Genomic DNA, 6090 nt, shown 5'->3' on the forward strand with positions numbered 1-6090 from the left:
TAAGGAAGTCTTAAAGGCGAAATCATCAGTATATATAATACAATTTGTGAACATATTTGTACCTAAAAATCAACGCGGCAATGATAGCAGTGACATTACTAACGGCTTCCGAATTCAAATCGGCGTTCGAATTTAAATTCGAACGCGGAAGAATTATTTAAAATAAAAAAATTTGGACGGTAGCGGCCAGTTATACGAAGCGTTCTTATTATTTTTAAATAATTTTATGTAGACAGTGTGGTACATTTTGGCGGGTATTTGTCGTGCGAGTGCCGAAACATTCATGTTGTACGGAGAGATGGCGATTACGGTACTCGGGGCTGACGACCCGATTAGCAATGTATTGACGTTGCATTACCAAGCAAAATTTTATGAACTTCGATTTCTTAGAAGCCATTTCCAGAAAAGAGCTGATTTTCTCTCTTGACAGACATAAATCATTCAGAAGGCTTTAGAGATTTTATGGTTGTGCCTCTCTCTCCTCTAAATTTACCTTGAATTTATTTCTATTTCATTAAAATAACCATGTACACGTTCATTTTAAGACATTGGCTACCTCCAAAGATATATATTGAGGAATATATTATAATCGCCAAGCTCGGCAGGCGGGTTGGGGATTGCAGCGTAGTATAAACGTACATACAGGCCGCAGCTGCCCATCCTCTGGAAACTTTTGTGAGAAATTGTGAGAAGCTTCATTAAATTGGACAGAGTATTTTGTTAATGAAAATTCTCGAAGCAGGCCGCTTTAAACCTGTCCTTTAAATGAAGAGTAAGAAAATAAAAGAGATTGTGAAAAACTAAATAAATTAAAACAAAAAGTCCCTGTCCCACCAGATAGGGGGTACGAGAGGCTCCCAATAGAGAGGGCCATGAAAAAAAAATAAAAAAAAACCTGTCCTTGGAAATTTATGGTAGAAGCCTATATCTAGCTGTAGATGTGCTAAAGTTATAAACAATAAATAAATTTATATTTATCTTAGTAGACTGTACTTGTAGATTTTATATTTTCTTAGTCCTTTCTTTTGCATTGCAATAAGTTAATACTACTAATAAAGGTAATTACATTTGGGTGCGTTTGGTACATTCGTGGTGATTTATGTTTATTCTTTATCGTAGTATAAAAAGGTACAATGGGCGGTCTTATCACACGAGGCAGGCAACCATAGTATGGTGATGGATTTTGATTTGAAGTAGATCTTATGTACACATGCGATCATTTTACAAGTGAAGTAGATAATTATATGAATAACTAATAAAGAAACCATAAAACCTTTGGCGTTCTCCAATAAGAACAATTAGTAAATGCGAATTTTAATTCTATTTCGAGGCTCATTTATGTCGATAGCTTTACCAAAATATACATTGTTATTTTTTTAAATGGTCCCATTATTGGGGCATTTCATACTATCCTGTCATGGGAGGACAGAAACATTTTTATTCATATATTTTTTTACATAATTATCACAATCTTCTCTTATCCATCTGAATGCATTTTTTCTTACCTTTATTCTCCGTCAAGTTCTCTTGCCTCTCCAACCTTATTTACTTATTATACATCGCCTCTCTTTCGTCGCATTTTCTCCCGAATACTGCATTAAAATTTTAGTTTATTTTATTTGTCTGTGCGTATATTATATTTCAACTATTTTTTAACTTATTTATTATTATAGTTTTATTTATACCCTGAAATAAACCATTTCAGGCACACCAATGGTCTTGACCGAAGAGATTGAATTATTAATATCATACACGAGCGGAATGTAGAACGGGGAGTCCCCATTCATTTCAGAAACCGTCATCAAATTGTGTTAAATTATTAAATGGAAATTAAACCCGAAATCCTGGAGTTGCGAACAATAAGTACGTTTGCAACAATACCAACATGGCTTAGCCGCTGATCCCTGCTCCCACGTTTCGTGCTCGTTAGGGTGACTATGTGAATATTTTAGTGGACTGTTCCAAATTTGAGTGTTTTTGTTTAAATTGTATTAATATATGTAAATAGATGTGTTAGATGTCCCTTTCATAGCACCGACTTTACTCACTCCTCCGCAATACAATCTATTCTTCTCTGGAATACGGCCCCCCTCGATATTAGGATAATCAGGTATCGTTGCGCATTCAAAGCGAAAGTTCGATAGCTGTCGCTTGACAAGCTGACGAAATCATCACTATGATTGGTTTCTTATTCATTATATTTATATAAATAGTGCATGTAGATATTCAAACGTATTTACATATTATTAAAGATAGTAGTAGCCATTAATATATAGGTGTAGTAAGTAGCAGCCATTAACATAATTGTGTAAGATGTTTTTTATGTTGGTGATTATTTTTCTTTTCTTTCTTTTATTCTCTTTTAGATTTTTTCTCACTTTATTTTTTAAAGTTACAACCAGAAAAGGAAGTGCGAGCCACGAAGCAGACGGGGAGACGGTTAGTCATATATATGTATGAATAGTAAGTGTGTGTGTATTAGAATAAAGGAACGAAGCATTCAAATTGATGAATGAAGTTTGGAGATAAAAAAAAAATATAGTTATATTAGAGTGTAAAAATATGACGGTTGTATATCTTTCTTGACAGACGACAAATAGAATAAAAACCCAGAGAAGCGATCGAGTAAAAAGTATTTTGAATGGAAAAGAAAACTTGATCCTATGTCTATCTCACTTGCAACTATGTTTTATTTCAGTATTTACGATACATCGCACAATTGTAACGCTTGTCATTTGTTTCTGTTATGTTCAAAGGTACAAAAGAAGATGATGCCTTTTGAATTCCCTTTTATATGCCCGTTGAAAAGGTATACAATATTTTGACAGCATAAAAACAAAAATAACAAGTGTAAGGTAATTTAATATCATAGCATTGAGTATATTCCACGAACTTTTCCTATGAAAGACTTTCCGAGATGGAAAATCAATTCGATCCGCCTCCTCTAGAGAAACCTAACCTAACCCTTTACCTAATCTAACCTAACCCTATTCTTATAGCTACTAATAGATGCCAAATTTCAATCATAGCTTCACAATGTCGGCTGTCCACATTTTGAATGGACGTTCTACGCAACACTACGTGATGTACGCCAATTTTCAAATAGCGAATAATCAATGAATCTATTTTCGAAATAAAAAATATGTTTAATGAATATATTTTCGTATTATTTTTTTTAATATTTTCAGAAAAATCTGTTTGTATAAGTAATAAGAATAACATTCTTAGCATTTATACAAATGATTACGAAAGTCGATTCTCACGCTTCCCTTTAATGAAACTGCATTCAATGTAACTACTAAACGTCGTAGGTATATAAATACACTTGTTTAATTTGTTGTTGCTAAACCATATTTCATTCATCAATACATATTTTTATTTAAAGCAATCACAAATCCAATGAGTTTATGCTTTTTAGTGATATCGGAAATTTTTGTTGTATTGTTTTACTACTGCTAAATCGTCGATCCTACTAAAGATATCTACGGAGGATATACCACAATCGCCACGCCTGGCGGGTTGGCGATTATAGTGTGGTATTACGGTACGCAGGGGACGCAGCTGCCTTTGAAAACTTGTATGAGAGAAGTAACAATCCTGTATAATTAATGCACAAAGTGTGAATTATATCAGATTCTATCCCGAACATCGCACTGACAACCTACGATCCCAAATCTCAGTCTTTTACCATTAAGCTATCACTGTTCTGTGTTGAATATATTTTCTGTTCACTTCACGTATGTATATTTAAATATCCATTCAATGTATTGTATAAGTAGCCAATTAGAGTGCTATAATCTTGTTTTGTTAACATAGTATTAACAGCGATTGTAAATATCGTAAACATCCGTCTTTTTGTGTAAACATATGAATCATGTAATGGGAAATGTTAAGTTATAAAATACGCTATTTTTTTGTTTCATTATATCCTTACACGCTTTTAAAATCCGATGGATGTTTTATTCTGTGATTTTTAAATAAATAAGTGTTGTTTTATTTGGCTTAAAATTTTTCCATATGCATTCGTTTCTTAACATAAAATAATGAAAAAAAAACCTCGTCAGACCTTCCGTTTACGAGTTTCGCATTAAATAATAATATTTTTTTTTATTTTTTCTATAATACAGGACTTGTCTTTCGTGCGCCTACAATATGGACACCCTACTCCATGTGAGTAAACACGGTCGGTAAATAGGGCCACGTGTTCTTGAACGTTAAACGCAAATGTAAACTCTTGCGCAAATATTGCGTGGACAATAACGCGCTGCGGCCAAAGCGCAATTACATACTTAATGTTATTTTCTTTCTAATTATACGACTACCATGCATTTCCTAATAATTTATTTAAGGCCAAACTAGATGAAAAACAACGTTATTCATGTTTATACACTCATTGCCTAAAATCAATATGATATCCGTCATTAGATTTGCAACCAATAATATATATATATATATACATATATATATATATATACCATTGGTTGCAAATAAAAAAATATATATATACTTAGTTCAAGACATAAGCCTCCTCCATAGATCGCTACAATGACCGGTCCTGCGCTGCTCGCATCCGGCGGCTTCCCACGACTTTAACTATGTGGGTTTGCCCAGTGGGGGGGCCAATCCACGCCGTCTACCAGCTCTTTTTCTCCACTCGAGAACCTATCGGTCCCAAAGGCCTTCGGTTGCACGAGCAATGAGCCAACTGCCATTTCAGACGAACAATTCTTCACAACGTCGGTGATCTTAGTTATCGGATTTTATTTCTGATTCGATCTCGCAACGAAATTACATAGCCTTCTTCATTGCTCTCTGGGTGACAAAGAGCCTTCGTATGTGACTCGTAAGTGAACACATCTCGGATGCGCATATCATCACCGGCAACACACATTGGTCAATGACCTTCGTCTTCATTGCGGTATATCTAACCTATTATAGACGAAATGTTGTTAATTAAGAAAAGGACCAATATTTAGCCACTTCCGCACATGCAGTGGTAGTCGTGCAATGAAATGCACCGCCCGCCAGCTCGCTGATAAACGCGCACGCGGCAAACAATGCGAATCACGCAACCGCCACCGTCAAATCACTCAACACGTGTTTCACCCTTCCACGGGGCATCTTCAGGAGTTATGTTACACCGATTAGTGCCAAACACAGAGTGCTCTCAGACTCTGGCTAAATATTGGTCCTTTTCTTACTTGGGATGGACTTCCGCGAGGTAACGCCTGATTCCATTAAATATTGTTAATGTTGATTATAATCAAAAACATTTTGCCTGACGGCTTCTTGTCAAAGAGTATCGCTTATCTGGCGGTCGCGTCAATAGGGGACATTATACGCATAGGTTATGCAAAGTAAACTTTTTTAAAAAAACAAAGCCGATTGAAAACAGCATTCATCCAGTTTAAACGCTAAAATATTTTAAATGCACGAAATACAACGTCTGACAAAACGTCACATAGGTAGTGTGTGGGACAGAGATAGTGCTCTACTAAGCCGAAATTATCCGATTGTCTCTTTCCAAAGGCCGATATTTATCGTCGGGTACTGTAATTCACACTCTACGCATATATTTAAGATTATCGTTCCATAGTCTCCATTACAAAACCTTAAGGCCACAGAACATTTGTTAAGCATTAAATATAAATAGATTAAATATAATAATTAATAATACACGCGACGGAGAAGCCGTAAGCTCTCTGACCCGTGCCGTGGCTCACAAAGGGTGGATCGAAATAAACTTAGCGAGTATTGACCCACGTGATATGTCTAATGTGCCGTTAGTGCTTCTGTTTATACAAGCTAAAACTAATTAGCTTGAACAATGTAGCCTATATCTTATTTGTTACAGGTGGGTTCCTATGTCAGTCATGTCTGAATGGCCATCTATTAAAATTTTTGAGGGTGTGAGACGGAATTAGACCAAATTCTCCCATCTCCTTCAATCGTACAAGACGCAAGGATTCGCGACACTAAGCCTTTTTCTTATACCTTTATATTTCGAACAGCCAAGGTATGGAACCATCTACCTGCGCCTTTCTTTCCAGCTAACTATAACTTAGGAGGAGGTTTCTTCGTCCTCTTCTT

Source organism: Battus philenor, unplaced genomic scaffold, assembly GCF_028537555.1.
Source record: "Battus philenor isolate CCGP_79_NKW_IND1 unplaced genomic scaffold, ilBatPhil1.0.hap1 SCAF_11, whole genome shotgun sequence".
Taxonomy (NCBI): Eukaryota; Metazoa; Arthropoda; class Insecta; order Lepidoptera; family Papilionidae; genus Battus; species Battus philenor.